Source organism: Bubalus bubalis, chromosome 6 (assembly GCF_019923935.1).
Source record: "Bubalus bubalis isolate 160015118507 breed Murrah chromosome 6, NDDB_SH_1, whole genome shotgun sequence".
NCBI classification, from domain to species: Eukaryota; Metazoa; Chordata; class Mammalia; order Artiodactyla; family Bovidae; genus Bubalus; species Bubalus bubalis.
This window is the reverse complement of record NC_059162.1, coordinates 119,144,178-119,162,971: the sequence shown is the minus strand read 5'-3', so window position 1 is coordinate 119,162,971 and position 18,794 is coordinate 119,144,178. Positions and strand designations below refer to the sequence as shown.

Sequence of the window (18,794 nt, the reverse complement as noted above, 5' to 3'; positions counted from 1 at the left end):
TGTGCGCAGGTGCTCTTCAGGGTCGCCAAGGCCCCTCCCAGCTCAGGCCGGGGCGGCCCCACCCAGCTCAGGGATGCACAGCCTGGCTGGGGGCGGGGGCTCGCTCGCGCCGGGTGGTGAAGCAGGGCCAGCAGGAGCGTGGACCCGGCCTGCTGGGCCGGCCGCCCACTCTGCCCTGGACGCAGATGCAGGTGGGAGGGAGGCAGAAGGGCCGGCTATTCTGGGATCTGGGACATGGAGAGGACAAGCTGAGCCCCGCTGAGGCCTCAGTTTCCTTCTGTGGGGGGTGAGGGGTGGCAAGGGTGCCCTCCGGGGCTGCTCTGTGGGGGACAGGGCCACCAGGAACTCCACAGTGGCGCTGCTGACCCCGGCCTGGGACTCGGATCTTCCAGTAGCCCCAGAGACAGCCCAGCTGTGAGACGTGGTCACGAGCTGGCTGACCCTCCCGCTGTCCCCGGCCATCTCAGGCTGGACCTGGTGCCACGGCCCTCTGCTCTTTAGGGCCTGGGACGATCTGGGGACAGCTGGGCCTCCTGCAGCCTTTTCTCCGTGAGCCTTTTGGCCTCTAGGGCAGGAAGGTCTTTCTAAGCCCTCTGTGGGCACAGGGTGGGTGGTTTGTGCCCACCCTCTCCCCAGAAAGGCAGAGGGGAGCGGGGAGCTCTGTGCATGGCTGGTGTCCATCCGGTTGGACCCCGGCTGAAGTCAGAGTCAGCAAATGCCCCCGAGACATGCTGCCTGACTCCAGGGCCCCATGCCTGCCCCTTGCTGGGGGCATCGGGGACAGCGCACACCTGAGGACCAGACTGGGTGCCACTGTGCCCTCCAGGTCCTTACAGCCAGGCTCCTTCAGCGGCCGCTTCTTGTCCTGTGCTCCATCCAGCCTCCCCCACTGACTGTCCCTCCACCATGTGGCCCACCGACACTCCAGAGAGGCTGGAGATTAAGACCCCTGCCCCAGCCTCATTGCGGAAACACCGCATGGCCAGGCACCGAGGTGAGCACTCCAGCCCCCTCCAACCTGCGGGGTGCTCTCTTCCCCTTCCTGGTCTTGCTCCTTCCCTGTTCTCTTCCCAGGAAAGTTCCTTCTGGCCGGGAAGGAAGGGCCCAGGCCCTCGGCGAGGGGTCTCCAGGCAGCCTGGAGAGGCAGGCTCCTCTGCGCTGCCTCCCTCCAGTGAAGCCCCGCCCCCGCACTGACTCCACCCCCAGGGGGCGGAGAGGAGGGTGGACTCCACCCCTGCAGGGAGGCGGCACCACCTGATTGGCCAGCAGTGGGAGGGGGCGGGCGGGGCAGCATGAGTGACAGGCAGCCTCCCAAGGTCCGGGAGGGTGGGTGGTGAGGGGCGCAGGGCAGAGACTGCTGTGCAGCAAACTTCACTGTCCAGGGAAGGCCCCGGACCACCTGGAGGTCAGCCGTAGGAGGCTACCAGGCTACCAGCCGCACGCTCCACGCTCTTCCTGGAGTCACTGGAGGCTGGATCTGGACACGCCTCCGGAGAAAGCCTACTCCCACCGCTGGTTCACAGATGGTGCGGGGGGCCCGCAAGGGGGGCCTGGGCAGCTGGTGAGGGGCTGGTGGAAACAAGAACCCTCTTTTCCTCCCGGCCGGCCCCGCTTGGCTCTGTCCCGGCTCGCGGAGCAAATGCAAGACAGTAGTGCATTCAGTGCCGAAGAGGTAGCCCAGCCCCCTCGGAGGTCAGGAGGGGTGAGGAGAAGGGCAGGGGCTCCTGGGAACCCACAGGTGAAGCCAGCAGGAGATCCTGGGGGCCAGGTCAGCTGAGCCAGGGCAGAGCGGGGCGCAGGGAGCCTTCCTCTGGGGAGGGGGGAGGGGGCGCCCAGAATGCCTTCCTGGTGGGTCCCTGAGGGCTCAGAGGGCGTGCTGCCTGGGGGTCCTCTCTGCAGACCCGCAGTCAGGCTCAGGACAGGCGCCAAGGTCCTACAACAGTCCGAGATGCAGCCGGGTCTGGAAAAGGGAGTCTGTCCTAGAGGAGGCGGCACCCAGTCACCGTGGGACTGACAGACCCCAGGGTGGCCCCAGAACGCCCTTTGGCATCCACCCTCTGGGGCCTCCCTTCCCCTTGTTGGGGAGAAAGTGGACCTGGTTCCAAGCAGGAGAACCTGCATAGGTGATGCGTTACCACGAGATGCCAGGGGCAGAGATCTGCTGGGGGGTTGGGTGGGCTCCCCCCCAATCTGAGGCCTCCAGCAAAGGCCAGAAGGTGTCCTGCGGCCACAGGACATGAATCCTGCAGCAACCTGAGGGAGCTGGAGACCCCGGGGTGCTCCCCCAGTTCGGCCTCCAGGTGAGCACACAGCCCGGCCGGCAGCCTGATGGGAATCTGTGGTCTCCGGGTGCCGTGAGGCCGTCGGTGTCTATCACGGGAAGGCACTGGCCTGCGGTGCTTTGTTCTGTGGCGTAGACCCTGGCACATGTGGGGTGTGGTGGCAGACAAGCGTCAGGGCCTTCCCACATGTCTCAGTGGTAAAGAACCCGCCTTCCAGTGTAGGAGACACAGGAGACAAGGGTTCAATCTCTGGGTCGGGAAGATCCCCTGGAGGAGGGCATGGCAACCCACTCCAGTATTATTTCCTGGAGGATCCCATGGACAGAGGAGCCTAGTGGGCTGCAGTCCATGGGGTTGCACAGAGTCAGACTGGACTGGACGACTGAGCACACACTCACACAGACAAGCTTCAGAGCCTGGCTCTGCCCTTGCTGGCCAGGTGAGCGGGCAGCCTCTACCGGCCTCTCACCTGTCACCTGGGGCAGGTGGCACTGACTCATCCCCTGAGCTAGTGCTGGGGATAGGGGCCATGCAGGGGCCGCTCAGGCCTGGGCGCCCAGGGGAGGGGAGGGATCTCTGTCGTCACCACCGTGCTGTTGAGGAAAGGGGCCAGCCCGCCCCTTCCCCACCTGGTGGGGTCTCCGAGGTGTGAGGTGACTGGCCCTGGGGTCCGGGGTTCCCATGGGAAGACAAACCACTGAGGGTGGCGGCCACTGGCTGGCACGCTGCCGCCTGTCCCTCCCCAGCGGCCTCCCCAGCACACAGCCCAGTGCCCAGTGTGGGGCGGGGTGGGGAGGGAGAGGCAGCCTCAGTGGGGACAAGTGGCAGACCACCCTTACAGGAGCGGTGGGGCAGACTCCAGGAGGGACCTGGCCCCGGTGGCTCTCCCAGCCCCGTCTGCTCCTGGGGATGGGGTGGCTCTGGGGTCCGAGGGGCTGTGAACATCCAGGAGCTCACGCCTTGCTCTGGTGCAGGGGGCAGCTGGGATTGGAGCGGCCATGGAGCATGAACACAGAGCCTCGGGGGCCTGGTAGGGGGCACGGCCCAGGAGCCGAGCTGTCGGCTGCCCCGGGGCAGCGCCTCCAAGGTCGGCTCCTGCAGCTCGTGGGGAATCCCAGTGGGTCTGGACGGACAGACCCCTGAGAACAGGTGGAGGCCTGGCCTTGGCCCTGTGCTCAGCGGCTCCCCCGCACCGCTCCTGGCCGCTGGGTGGCTGGACAGAGCGGGCTGCCCCCAGTGGGAGGACAGGGACCATGGGTGGTGGAGGCAGGCCGCTCCAGAAGCTTGTTGCCTCTCTTGGCAGCTGTGGCCTGTTTCCAGGCAGCGGCAGACTGGAGCCCGGTCGCCAGCACGACCCCCACCCCCAACAGTGGTCCTGAGGGACTGCCCAGCACACGAGGAGCATTTACAGGGAACGGGCCCGCCCCATGGGCACTGAGCCCAGGCTCCCCCTTGGGGGACCATCCAGCTTCTAAAACACCCGAAGAGGCACGCCCCGGGCAGTGTGCCAAAAATCAGCATCTCTGTTCTTGCGCAAGGACAGACCAAGGGTCTGGAGCTTCGGGAGGGATGGTGCCCGCAAGTCCCAGCAGAGGCAGCGGGAATCCCGCGCCGCCCCCGTGCAGATGGCGGTGGGGGGAGCCGGAGCCTGACCCACCGGAGCCGCAGTGGCTCCACGCCCTCCCCTGACTGTCTGGGCACCCAGCACCCCACCTCTGCCCTTGTTTGTAGCTTCCCCAGGACAGTGGCTGTGCTCCCAGGTGGGGTCCCTCGTGTGCTCTGGGCTGGGTCTCCTCTGGAATCTGTAAACACACAGCTGCCTTTGGTGCCAGCAAGTAAGTGGAACCACATGGGATGGTTTGAAGCTTCTAGAAGCTCCTGCTCATGATGAAAGCGGACGAGCTCAGCCCAGGAGTGCAGCAGGCGCAGAGCTGGGCCCAGGCACCCTCCAGCGGTCAGGGGATGGGGGCAGGGGGCTCGGGCCTGGCGAGGGGCTCCAGAGGGGAGGTCCCCGGAACCCAGAAGTGCTCTTTCTTCCACCACCTGCTGTTGACATCTAGCCAGCTCACCAAGCCCAGTTTCCATGCCTCCTTTTCTGGGCAGCTCTCCAGGGTTTCCTTCTCTTTTCTGTGCTGCCCACTCATGCTGCCCCCACAGCCCCATCGTCTCCAGCTCTGTATTGTTTGGAGATACACACACTCACGGGGTCTCTGCATGGGAGGGGGAGGGGCCTTGCTCACCCCTGGCTGTGGGTACAGCCTGGGGGCCCTTGCGGAAGGGACTGCGTTAGGGGCAAAGTGGAATCACCCTCAGCCTACGAGGACCGAGCACTCCGTGAAGGTCGGTGACTGTGACAAGCACGTCCACACGGGCAGCGCAGGAGCCTGCTCCTGATGGGCAGGGCACCCAAGGCCCCACGGGCAAAGCTTGTGTGATGCTCACGCAGTGCCAGGCGCTGAGCTGGTGGATCTGGGGAGCCCAGGGTCAGCCTCTCAGAACAGAGGAGCCCCCAGGACACCATCTGCTCAGGAGCTAGGGCTACTTCTTGATGGGTGGGGACAGGGCACCAGTCAGGCTCATAGACCCCCCAAGCTACCAAGCAGGGCAGCTGGTTCCCAAACAGGGCTCCGCACGTGTGGGTCCCCGTGGTCACCGCAGACCCACAGCCCTCAGCGCACATGGCCCCCTGCACCGGCAGCTGCAGCTTCCTGTCCTCCGTCTGGGGGACCACAGGCTGAGCCCCAGGAGGCCTCCCGATGTGCTCGCACCATCAGGGACCTGTTTACAATCCTTTGAACATAAAAGTCCTGTTCAGAACATGACTTTGAAGGACAGGCTGTCATGGACGCCTGGAGTGGCAGGATGGAAGGCCCTGGGAGAGGTGGATCGGGGCAGGATGCTCCTGTGACGGTTAGAGCTGCTCCCGGTTCAGAAGAAATTTCACCAGGTCCTTCGCTCCGTGGGCCATGAGTCCACAGCTGGGAGACTGTAGGGAGGTTTGGCATCTCCAGTCCAGTAAAAAGCCCATCGGGTCCACTGTTTTAGCCCCAGACAATAATGACCTCACCATGCAAACATCGTCGTGCTTAGGAGAGAGTCACGGGGCAGCTGGAGGAGGAATCGAGGTGGCATCCTTCCCTCCGTGAGGCCATGAGTGTGGGGCAGGGAACAGGAAACTGGCAGAGTCACCTCAGGGCCAAGGAGGGTGCCCGTCACTGTTCTGTGTGATCCACTTACTGGAGACGCAGCAGAAAGCGCGTTTAGAAGGTGAAGGACTGGGAACGAGCCGGGTGACTGGCCCATCACTCAAGGGCACTTATCTACTGAGTTCTGTGCCTTAGTCTATGATACCTGTTCGAAACGTGGACATCTGTAACAGGCAGGCATGCTAGCAAGGTCTAATGGCGCAGTTTGGTGCTGGTGTAAAGACAGACAGATGGACCGAGAGAACAGACTTCACCGCACACAAGTATTTACAAATAAAACGAAGCTGAAAATGGCCAGCCAGTGGGAAAGAGAACGATTATTTGATGAATAATCATGTGAGGCGTTTTTGGAGGAGGAAGTAAAGTGATGAAAACACACCAAAGTGAGTTGCAGGATTAAAGAGTCAAGTGTAATGAAATGAAGTGACCTAGAGATTATCGTACTAAGTGAAGCTAGAGACAAACGTCAAACGACACTGCATATGTGTGGAATCTAAAATATTACGCAAATGAACTTATTTACAAAACAGACTCACAGACAAGAGACTTGTGACCAAAGCCGTGAGGGGAAGGGGTAAATTAGGAGCTTGGGATCAGCGGATGCACACTGCTCTATGCAAAGTAGATGAGCAACAAGGGCCTACTGTGCGGCACAGGGAGCTACCTTCAAAACCTTATAATAACCTATTGTGGAAAAGAAATGGAAAATGAACACACACGCGTGTTTATATGTATATGTATAAAACTGAATCACTTTGCTATATAGACATGTGAAATGAAATCAATGACAATAAAAAAAAAACCAAGTGATAAAAATCTTGAAATGTGCAGATATAAACATTAAATCTTTTGAGGGGAAAGCTTTTCTATTTTAAAAACAAAAACCCAATAGATATAACTGTATACAAGCCAAATATTTCTTAAGGGTGAATAGCAATATAACCAAAAGCAAAAATCAGATTAGGAAAAGTGTTATGTGTAACTTCAGACAAATATAACAATGAATAACAATTGGTACTGCTGTAAGATACAAATGAAAAAGTGGATATTGAAAAACACTTTATAATAAGGAACTATAACTTATTACTAAGCATATAGAAAGCTATCATAAAATAGTCATAAAGTCAAATTAAAGAAAATGTGATTAGGGTGGAGCTTTAATTTTAAAAGTTTATCCATTGTTGTAGTAAGGTGTGTTAGAACTACTTTGATAGTCTTATTTCAAGAAAGGTAATATTTCATAATATGTAGTCCAGTAACTCCACCTATTTGGAGAAATACTTTTTCTTTGCAACTTAATTGTCCATGAACTGATGAATGCATGAATAAAATGTAATATCACACGATGTACTATTATTTGGCAATAAGAAGTGAAGGACTGATCCAACATGGACGAGCCCACGAAAACCCAGTTACTGCATGATTTCATTTGTATGTAAAGTCCAAAATAGGCAAATCCATAGAGACAGAAACTCAGGGCTGGAGGAGAGAGGGAGGGGATGGAAAGATTGTTAATAGGATGTGGTTTCTTGGGTGATGAAAGTTCTAAAATTGGGTGGTGGGACGGTTACACCGCTCTGTGACTATATGCTAAACCACGGAATTTTATCCACGAAATGGGTAAAGTGGATAGGATGTGAATTATACCATAAGCTGTTAAAAATACAGAAAATATATTTTCATAAATATATATAGAAAATACAGAAAATAAACTGTTAAAAATAAAGAAAAGTGAAGTAAGAGCATAGCGAGAGCAGGAAGGGAGGGGAGGGGAGGCAGCCTCCGCTGTTGAGCCACTTCTGTGCCCCAGAGAAGGGCTGGGGTTGACTTGGGGTCACTCCCGTTCTCACACCTTTCGGGGGGGGTGATTGAAGTCACTTTCATTCTCACCCTCGTGCCCAGAGAGGTTTTGTCTCAGGACCCACAGTGGCTGAGCCTAAGAAGCCCAGATTCATTTGGTCACTCAGCTGCTTCCCCTTTTTTTCTGTGTCAGTAGCTGCCTGGTGTCCAGACTGGGAAGGGAACGCCAGGACCCAGGCTTAGAAGACAAGCTCCCCTGCCAGTCACGGAGGGAAAATCTCAGCGCTCCAGCTCAGGCTGGGACTTCAGGCTCCACAGGCCTGGACTGTGTCAGGCCTTTGGCCCTGGGGTCCATACAGCAGGAGTTTCCTGGGCACTGTGAAAGTCCCCCAGAGCCTTGAATCCCAGATGCTACCTTGTACTATGGCATTTGACCTTGTCACCCTTTCTCCTGCATTCATTCCCGATCACCTTCTCTGGGCCTGGATGGAGACAAGACCCAGCTGCTGTCCTCACTGACCTCACAGACAGACAGGCTGGGGACAGGTGACAGATGCCTTCACAGGCTGCAACAGAGGGTGACCAGAGTGCTCTAGGAGTGCAGAGGAAGAGGTGACTAACTGCTTGGGGAGTCAGAGCTGGCTCTGTCTACCAACCTACTCACCCATCTGTCCACTCATTCACTCATCCATCCATGCATCCATCCATCTGTCCATCTATCCATCTACCCACCCACCCATCCACCCATACATACATACATACCTACACACACACTCACCTATACATACATACGTATCCATCCGTCCGTCCACCCGCCTCCCTGTCCAGTCACTTATTCACTCATCAGCCAAGTCATCTATTCATCTTCCCTTATACTCATCCTTCCATCCATCTGCTCATCATCCATCCATTCACCCACCCACCTATCCATCCATCCATACACACATACCTGTACATAAATACATAACCATCCATCTGTCCATCCACCTGTCAGTCACCTATTCACCCATCGTCAGTTCATTCACCCATCTGCCCTTGTACTCATCCATCTACTCATCCATCCATTTACTCATTCATTCATATGTCTGTCCATTCATCCATCCACCCATCCTTCCATCCATCCACACACCCATCCATCCACCCATCCATCCGCACAGTTTATGGAGCTTCTCTCACCACACTCTTCTTGATGCTGAGGATCCACCATAAAATAAGGCACACGAAGTCCCTTCTCTCATAGATCTTCTCTTCTAGTGTACATAACATAAAACAAACATGTAAAGCGGTTTTAGATGCAGAAAAGCACCGTGAGGAAAAGAAAGCAGAGCAATGGAAGGAGAAAGCCAGGGATGACTCTCCAGGAAAGTGTCTGAGTTGAGGTTTAAAAGAAAATGAGCCGTCCAAGGGGCGGTCCGGGGAGAGGGGACTCAAGGCAGGAGCGTCAAAGGCAGGAATGAGCTTGACTTGTTTGAGGGACAGAGCAAAGGTCCCTGTGTCTGGAGGGACAGGAACATTTGTGCTGGTTCTCGAAGAGTGAGAGTTTGCTGGGCAGCCCTGGAGATAGAAGAGCTTGGGGTTTGCCTGGTAGGACCAGGCACGGTAAATGCTTTTCTTTCATAGGAAAGAATAAACAAGCGGGTATAGCCAGGTGAGGGAGGGCAGGAAAGGGCTAGGGTCCATCCCTCCGCCCACACATCCACTCACCCACCCGTCGGTGGGTCCAGCAGATCTAACACGTGTTGTGAAGGGCCTTCAACACTGGGCTCAGGGCACGTGGATGATGGTCAGGGTGGCTTCTCAGCGAGTGGGGAGAAGATGAACTGCTTAATCCACGGCTTTGAGGCAGCTGGAGAGCCATGTGGACAAAGGTAAGATTGGATCCACTCTTCACAACAGACATCAAGTGGATCAGAGGTGAAACCGTACACGTGCTAGAAAAAAGTAGGATGACCTCCCTTACAACCCAGAATAGAGAACGCTGACAACCATGACGCAAAGTCCAAAGGCAATGAGCCAAAGGTGAACAATCTGCCTGTGTAAAATTTAAACATTTGCATGGCGAAACACAGGGCTTCCTTGGTGGCTCAATGGTAAAGAACCCGTCTGCCAACGCAGAAGGTACGGGTTTGATTTCGTGGGTTGGGAAGATCCCCTGGAGGAGAAAATGGAAACCCACTTCAGTATTTGTGCCTGGGAAGTCCCACAGACAGAGGAGCCTGGTGGCTACAGTCTACGAGGTTGCAAAGAGTTGGACACGACTGAGCAACTGAACAAAAAACAAAGGGCACAACACACCGTAGGCAACGTCAGAAGACACACAGAGTGTTCACACATAATATCACGGACGCAGGGCTAAAATCACTGATGCACGAAAAGTTCAGTCACCTACAGGAAAATGGGCAAAGATATCAATAAACAGTTCCTAGAAGAAAAAAATGCAAATGTCTCTTTAAACGTATATAAAGGTGTCCGAGCATGGTCTTGTGAAAGAAAAGTGAACTGAAATAACACTGAGGTTTCATTTCTCTCTTGTCAGATGGATCACAGTCCAAAGGCTTGACCACTGGCTGTGTTGGTGTTCATATTGATTGCAAGGTGGGAAGCAAAGTGGTGCTGGTCCATTAAGAATTGGGGCTGGAATTAAGAACATCTAGTGAAGCTATGTATGCATTTGACCTGAGAGGCACTGGCCCCACCCCTAAGACTGCGCCCAGGACAAGCTGGGAAACGTAGGACAGGCAGGCAAGGCGTCCACGGTGGTTACTCGTGGCGACAGCAAAGACTGAAAACTCCCGAGTCCTGGTCCAGGGAGGTCTCGTGCGCCCTCAGGAAGGTGTAGGGACACTCACAGTGGCATCCTGACAACGTTAGGAGAATAAAGTGAGGTGCTGGGCAGTGTCCAGAGAAGGCTGGAGAGAGAGTTGGTAAGTAGACATCTGTGTGCTTCTTGTATTGATATTTTCCGAAAGGACCGCTGCAGGGGCAAACCCCAGCCTGCTCAGAACAGCGGCAGTGGGGGTGGGTGGGAAGCAGGAGAGGCAGGGCCAGAGGCAAGGCTGGGGAGGGACCCCTGGGGTGGGTGCTCCCCATTCCGCAGCCACACACAGACTTTTGTAAATGAGATCATCGTGAAGGATCAGGAAGCCATCCCGACAACTCGGACACAAGCAGAAACGACGGGAACCCCACGTGGTCGCACTGGTGCAGCAGATCTTCACACGGCTGTGAAAACGCAGTGACTGCATGTGGCGTCTCAGTGAGATGTGTTCTAAGGACGAAATCATCTTTATTTTTTTAAGAAGTTGAATATTTTATTGTTTACTCTCCTGCAAGGCTGTTGCTTCACTGTATAAAAATGGCATCAGCAAACACAGTATATTGCAGAATTAAGATAGTAATATTCTTCACTGGACACTACACGACTAACAAACTCTTCTCCATTGGCAGTTATTTCTAATTTTGACCCAAATCCAAGGATAGCTGTAAGCAAGTTACAATGTCATATAAGGTTTAAGATAACCATGTTATCCTTGAATTACATAATTTTTGTAATCAGTTTTATCAGAGATAATTTTAGGAGTTCTGAATATTATAACTGGAGCCTAGCCTAAAGATCGCAGGATGCTGTGGAAAAAGATGCACAGTGTTTATCTGAAGTCATTAGAAAGTTAAGGGGTATTTTCTTCAGGAAACATTGTTACAAGTAGTTTCTTTTGCTAAAAGTTGCTCTTTAAATATCTGCTGCTGCTGCTGCTAAGTCGCTTCAGATGGATCCGACTCTGTGTGACCCCATAGACGGCAGCCCACCAGGCTCCTCCGTCCATGGGACTTTCCAGGCAAGAGTACTGGAGTGGGGTGCCATTGCCTTCTCCACTTTAAATATCTATCCACCACTAATTTAAGACAACTATGCTAGATTAAGTTGTTTCAAAGCAGTTTATTTAGGGGCTCCATTTTCACTCCTCAATAGATTTTATGTATTTCTCATATGCTGCTTCACTCCTTAGTTCACCTAGTTCTGAAGGGTTACTGAATGTCATCTTGATCAGCCAACCATTTTCATAACCAGACTTGTTGACAAGTCCTGGATTTTCTGCTAGAGCTTTATTAATTTCAGTTACTTCTCCTGATAGAGGAGAATAGAGTTCACTAGCAGCTTTCACACTTTCCAAAGCACCAAACTCCTCTTGTTGGTTCAACTTTGTCCCAACTTCAGGCAGACTAAACAACATCTCCCAAAGCTTCCTGTGCAAAATTGCTGGTTCCCATTGTTCCAACACCATTTTCTGTTGTTACCCATTCGTGTTTTTCTGTGAATTTCCGCACCGACAGCAGAGCAGGGCCGGTGCGCAGCGCCCAGACGGCACCCGCCCGCAGTTCCCAGGGCCGCAGCGAGCAGGGCGCGCTGGGTGCCGAGATGGTGCGCAGGCTGCCGACCGCGGCCCGCAAGCTCCGCACCGCGCGTAGCGCCATGTTCGCACGGGTGCCCGAAATCATCTTTAAAAAGTTCTTCTATGAGAAAGGACCAGCAGGAGGGTAGTAAGGAAATTCTCTCTTCCCAGAAGGGAAACAGAGATGGAAGCTAGACACCGCCCCCCGCCCCCCATTTGTCGGAATCCTCTCCCAGGCAGGGCACAGAGAAGGAGGAGGTGGACGGTCCGCGCATCGGCCTGCCACTGAGAAGCAGCTCTGGGAGGCCTCTGGCCTCTGCTCACCAGGCGTCCATCTGGAGGTTCCCCGCTAGCTCTGAGGTGCTTCCGCGGGGCTCTGGGCTCCGGGTGGAATGACCGAGGGGACAGCAGATATGTGGGGGTGTCCAGGACACTCCTCCTGTGTCCCCTGGCCAGGGGCCTGGCTTAGGCTGGGGCAACGCCCAGAATCCTGCAGGTCAGACCCTCAGGCTGGTCCTCACCACCTGTCCCAGAACCTGGCCCTGGCCTGCTCAGGGCGATGGGGAGGGGAGCTTGTTGGGCAGCAGTGGAAGCAAAGCAAGGGCCTGCAACTTGGCATCAGCAGAGAGAGTGGAAGTCACGGGTGGGGGCAGGGAGAGAGAAAACAGCCAACATGGACAGGACTGCAAGGAGATCCAACCGGTCCATCCTAAAGGAGATCAGTCCTGAATGTGCAATGGAAGGACTGACGCTGAAGCTGAAGCTCGATACTTTGGCACCTGATGCAAAGAGCTGACTCATTGGGAAAGACCGTGTAGCAGGAAAGATTGAAGGCAGGAGAAGGGGACGACACAGGATGAGATGGTTGGATGGCATCACCGACTCGATGGACATGAGTTTGAGCAAGCTCTGGGCGTTGGTGATGGACAGGGAGGCCTGGCACGCTGCGGCCCAGGAGAGGCTGAACAGCAGCACACAATGGGGGGCCTCACTTCCTGGGAAGCTCTGCTGAGGGCTTCCCATCAACGTCACCCCTGTTTCCTGGATGTAGAAACAGGACCAGGAGGCCAAGGCTGCAGACCTAGCAAGTCCTGAGGGGCATGAGTCAGATCCTGTGTTCCTGGGTGCCGTGTGCAGACCACCCTCTGTGTTTGCAGACCTCCACCCTGGCCTGGGAACGAGGGCCAGCCTGGTTGGGTGAGACAGCAGGACTCGGGAGCCCCCAGCCTGGCTGCCCGTCTGAGGGGCAGAGTCCTGCAGCCCCCTGTGGGGTGGGGAAGGGCCTGGCCAGCGTCTCCCAGACCCGCAGGCCCTTCCTTGACGTGTGCTGGTGGGCAGATATGCTGGCAGGTGCCAGCACCTGACTGCCTGTCACTGGAGGCCGGTTGCCTCTTGTCAGCAGCCCTTCTGCCCAGGACAGCCAGGTCCGCCGGAGCTCTGGGCCTGCCCAGCCCCTCCCCACGGGCCCCTCTTCCTTCCCCGACAGACAAGTGAGCAGAGCCCAGCGGTTCCAGGGTTCTGGGGGGCCAGCACGCCTTCCTGACTCCAGTTGGGCAGGGCAGCTGCATGCTCGTGAATCTGGGGTGGGCCTGGGATGCTGGGGGTTGGTGGTGGGGGTGGGGACTCAGGAATTGGGGGGACGTCCTGGTGGGAGCACGTGTCACTGGTGCCCTGGGGAGCCTGGGGGAGGGACTGGGGAGGCTTTTTGGAAGACAGGTTGGCTAGGAAGGGTACGGTCAAAGGTCCGGAGGATGAAGGGCGCCTCCGGCTAGTAACGACCTGAATTGCTGGAGGCCCAGGGCTAGGCTGGAGGCCGACCTGGAGCACATAATGCTTTGGTTGGGGATGGTGGCAACCCCAGTGGTGGGGGTCCCCAGCCCTGGTGGTGGGGGCCCCTGAGGGCTCTGGTCAGCAGGTGGCTCTGTCAAAACTGGTTTGGGGCCACGGTGTGGAGGACTGGGTGGGAGGCCCGCAGCAGGGGACTGCCTGCTCGGGTGGGCTTCTCGCCTGGATGTGCATGGCTGGAGATGAACGGATGGGGGAGAAGTGACAGGTTCCCACCCCTAAGCTCGGAGGGGCCACTGCCTTCTCTCCTGGGTGTGGTGGAAGGGGCGGTGGGTCGGGGAGGCCCCCGTGTGTGTCTGTCACAGCTGCGGCCGGAATTGCAGAGCAGGGCTGGCCCAGCACCACCGGAGTGGCTGCGATGGGCCCTCCTACAGGGCAGGTCAGTGAGAGCAGGCAGCTGGCTGCGGAGAGAGAGCCGGCGGTTCATTCTGTACTCTCAGTGTGGGACTCTGGGGGGCCATGAGTCTGCCCCTGCCGGCGGGGGCGCAGAACGGGAAGGAGGCCTGGGGTCACGGAGTTTGCGTCACCAGGGAGAGCTGAGCCCCTGGGGTGGAGGCTGCGCCTGCTGCTGCCTTCCCAGTGCCCACCAGAGGGGCTCTTTCCAGCGCTGCTGGAGGCAGGCAGGACCTGAGGCCAGGCAGGCATGCTGACCTTGCCAGGGGTCGTGCCATCTTCAAGGGATCCTTGGCAAGGGCAGGGCTACGGCTACTGAGGTGATGGGGCGGGGGTTGGCTTGCGTGACCCTGGGGCTGAGACCCCACCAGCCCTGCACCCCAACCCGCCCTCCCAGAACTGAGCCCTCAGGCCCAGTCTTACAGGGTGCATGCCAGGGCCCCGGGGTGCAGGATGCACAATTTACCCTAACCTGCAGGCTGAGGGCCAGGTGTGGGCTTGGGGGTCTGCGCCCGAGGCTCCCTGCCCTGCCTGGGGTCCTGCAGCCCCGCCATCTCTCCCGCATTCTCCTCCCTCTTCCATCTTGATGCCCCATGCTTGGTGGGGACCACAGCGAGGCTCACGGCTGCGAAGGCATCCTAGGAAAACAGACTGAGCCGGGAAGCGCTTAGGGGGCTTGCAGGCTACACAGAGTCCCCTTGCCGGTCAGGGAGTCCAGAAGCACTGTGACTTCAGGTCTGGCATCCAGGGTGGAGTTCTGGGGGGAGGATTTGGTGACCGTTTCGGGGGTGTGGATAGATGTTCTGGAGCAATGATCGAGCGCCTGCCCATTCAGGGACCCTGCCCAGAGAGGCCAGTGGGGATCACATATGACTGGGCGCTTTAGGGGGTGACCCGCACTTCGGTTCCAACAGCTCACATTTTGCAAAGTGTCGCAGGCCCTCCTCTCTGCCACACACAGCCCCGGCGTCAGCACAGGGGTTGTCGGCGTGGCTTCACAGAGGAGGGTCCCCCAGGCCACCCCCCGTGTCCGCTCTCCTTCGAGTGAGCACAGGCCCTGCTCCCCCAGCTGCTTTCTGCTTTCTGAAGAGCTTGCAGACATGGGGTTCTCACCTGCAGGACAGTTTGGGGTTGAGTCCAGGCTGTGCCTCCACTGGACGCGTGGCCTCAGGCGGGTCTCTAAGCCCCCGTGGGGCTCGGCTTCCTCTCGCACAGCCTGCAGAGCCCAGAGCCTGTGAGGGCATCGCAGAGGTGGGAGAACAGAGCTGCAAGGCCCCGTCTGCATGACCCAGCATGGCTGCGGGGCTGGGGCCCGGAGGGGAGACCTATGGGGGCAGAGGTACCTGGGGGTGACCGTGCAAGTCCTCAGACCTTGGGCGGGTGGGCAGCTAGGACAAGAGCCTGGCGGGTCACCCTTGGCCCTGTGAACCTTACGTTTGCTTCACGTCTGAAAGTTGTTTCATCATGGCCCTCGACTGCTTCGTTCACGGCCACCCCACAAAAGGCCCCCTCCCGGTTCAGGCCTGGTGTGGACCACAGGCTCCTTGTGGTCAAGGGCAATCAGGGTAACCCTAGAGGAGGGACTGGCCTTCCCTGCAAAGGCAAGGGTGGCCACAGCCCAGGCTGGAGTTCCTGTCTGGGGTATCTGGGGGCCATCCCTCCCCTGCCCCCAGGGTTCCCTTGTGGCCTGCCCCAAGCTGAATGCAAGGCCCAGGGCCCTTCAGGCCCAGGTCAGTCGGGCAAACCCCCGGGACAAGTTCACTCGGGGGCCGTGGCCAGCCAGCCAGATCTGTCTGACCCGTTACGCTGACAACCCTGCACTTTCTTGGGCGTGAGCGCCCCCTGCTGTGCAGGGCCCATGGAGGACGAAGCAGGGTCCCCCTACCCTCTGCCTGCCCCCACCCCCACCCAACGTGTCCTGGGACTCAGAGGCCACCAGGAGCCCTGCACCCAGCACCCAGCAGGGGCACGAAGGTCCCCAAGAAAGGAATCAGAGCTGGAGGGGGTGCCCGGCCTTGGCCTGGACACTGGGCTTGAGGTCTCCACAGACCAGCCCCGCTCTGGGGGCTGGGACCTCGGCTTTGACTCGGACCGTGGTGGGAGGGCTGAGTTCAGCCCAGTGTGGGAGGGGGGCCATCCCCAAGGAGCGAGGGACGCGGCCCTGCTGGTGTTGGGGGTCCCCTCCTGCTGACTCTGCTCTGCCAGGGCCCAGGCGTGTGCGAGACAGGCCAGCCGACTGGGGGAGAAGAGTGGGACTCGCTCAGCAAAGCTGGAGGAACAGCGCCGAGACCTTCCCACAGTGAGTCCTCCCAGGAAGCTGCGCGGACGCCCTGCTCCAGCTTCTAGGATGCGACGAGTGACGCCGAGCTCCTGTTCACGCGCCTGATGGCCTTCTGTGTGTCATCTTTGGAAAAATGTCTGTTCACATCCTCTGCCCAGTTTTTAATCGGGTTGTTTACTTATTTTGATTTGGAGTTGTAGGAGTTCTTTGCATGTTTTGGATATTAACCCTCATCAGGCATGTCATCTGCAAATATTCCCATTCTATAGGTGTGGTTTGGTTGATGTTTCCTCTGGTGTGAAAAAGATATAGTCCCATTTGCTTACTTTTGCTTTTGTTTTCCTTGCCTGAGGAGACACATCCAGCAAATTATTGCTAAGATCAATGTCAGAGAGCATTTATTGTTGTTCAGTTGCTCAGTCATGTCTGGCTCTCTGTGACCCCATGGACTGCAGCATGCCAGGCTTCCCTGTCCGTCACCAACTCCTGGAGCTTGCTCAAACTCATGTCCATCGGGGCGGTGATGCCATCCAACCATCTCATCCTCTGTCGTCCCCTTCTCCTCCCACCTTCAATCTCTCCCAGCATCAGGGTCTTTTCCAATGAGTCAGTTCTTTGCACACATATTACTACTACCTAGAAATATAATAAAATGAAACAGAAATCAGCATTAGGAGATGGGATATTGGTCTATGATTATTTCTTTTTAGAAGTTTCTGTGTTGTATCTACTTTGTAATGAATAGATACGACTTTTGTGATGGAAAAAAAAAGTTTCACTAAAGGGCTCCCTTTAAAAAGTTTGGATATCTGTAAGTGATCTGTCCCCATGGCTTTCCCAGTGGAGACACAGGAAAGGGTTGGCTCCTTAGCCCTGCCTGGCACCCCCTCCACCCCCCAGAGCTCTGCCCTGTGACGAGCCCTTGACAGGTGTCAGCTCCTCCCTGAGACTCCACCGTGGCAGTGCCATCTGGTGCCCGGGGTGGAGCCCCTGAAGGGCCCCCAGCAGCAGCAGCCCCTGCAGCGACTCCAGCCCTCCCACCGCCCAGCAGCCCGACCTCCCAGCCCGACGCTGCCCTGCATGAAGCAGGGGGCTCTGAGGGGCGGAGGCGGCCCTGGCCCCAGTCTGCTCTTGGAGCCACGGGGGCCCCCAGTTGGAGACACAGCTCAGGAAGTGGGTCTGGACCTGCACCCGAGGCTCTGATTCGCACGCTTTGCACCCTCATGGCAGGCGGAACAAGCACCGTGTCTTGCTCCTGGTGCCCACCCTCCTCCGTGTGGGTCCTTGGGCGACCCAGACGGCCCCCCGGAGGCCACCGCCCCTCACAGAGCTGGTGTGAAGCTGCCCGAGGTGGGGCGGGTGAGGGCTGGGGACTGGGACCCCGGACGCCCATCAGGGGAAGCACTCATCGCTTGTCCACCCCGCCCCCGGAGAGCCCATCTCAGGCCACTCACCCCTCAGAGGGCTTCCCTTTTATCTCTCCTGTGTCTGTTTTCAGTGGGGCCCTGAAGGGCAGGCGGGTGCTGCTTAGAGCAGAGAGGGGGCCCGCTGAGACCACCCCGGCCCCCTCCTCCCCCTTGTCCTCCCTACAGGGCTCAGGGGGCGTCTCCCTTGCCCGCCGCCCCTCCTGGCGGGCCTCCCCTGTCTCTCACCTTCTCTGGGTCTCTCACATCGCCATCTGTGCTGTGATCCGTGGGGTCCAGGTGGTCTGAGCTCACCCTGAGGGGCTTCAGTCTCCCATGCCGAGGCTGAGCTCACCCCCCGAGCCCCCACTCCACCCACTGTGGCCTCCTGCTCCCTCTCCCCGCTCCACTTGGTGGCATCTGCTTGGCTGCAGCTTCTTCGGGGAAGAGTGAGGTCCTGAGCCACTGTGTGTCCTCCCCACTTGCCCGCAGCCCTGGGAGCTGCCCTGCAGAGTCAGCAGGCGGACCCCCGGGCCAGCACCGGCTGTCAGAATCTCCATGTGGGGGCAAGGGAGTGATGCGCAGCCTGCGGTGCCTGCTGCCCCTGGCCCTGGGCGCAGAGGGTGCTGCTTCCGTGGTTGGCCGACTCCACGCCCATCCAGGTGCCGTCGTGAGATGCTTATGTTCCCACCTGACTCACAGACGGAAGGCGGCTGCTCGGGACCGGCCGCGCCCCCCAGCTCACGGCGCCAGGCTCTGCGCCCTGGGGAGGTCTGCTTGTGTCAGCTGACCCCCTCCCCGAGGTGTGCAGGGCTTCCCAGGCCTCCATTGGCCGTGCCCCCACCTCAAGCCCCTACTCCCAACAGCATTCCCGTCCCGAGTGGTCCAGCCTCACTTTTCCCCAGATGGTAAACTAGGCCATCTGGGAAGTAAGGTGCCCCTGAGCTTGCCTCGGACCCACGCACCTGGGCCTACACCTCCCTGGGTGGGCAGGCTGGCGGGTGTGGTGACGGAGCTGGAGGTGGGGACCCAGGCGCTTCCCAGACCCTCTGGACAGACTGCCACGGAGGGCAGAGCTGGGTCCTGCCGCCCTGCGCAGCCCCGCAGGGTCCAGGTGGCTCTTGTGCTCCAGGGCTGGTCTTCGGGTCAGAGCAGAGCCCATGGCCCCTCTGACCAACGGGCCCCATGCTGCC

The 18,794-nt window shown here is 57.8% G+C and overlaps 1 pseudogene; it reads right to left on the bottom strand.

The window, feature by feature from the left end:
* Positions 1-11,244: 11,244 nt before the first annotated feature.
* Positions 11,245-11,761, bottom strand: LOC102413985 (annotated as a pseudogene).
* Between the last annotated feature and the right edge of the window lie 7,033 nt (positions 11,762-18,794).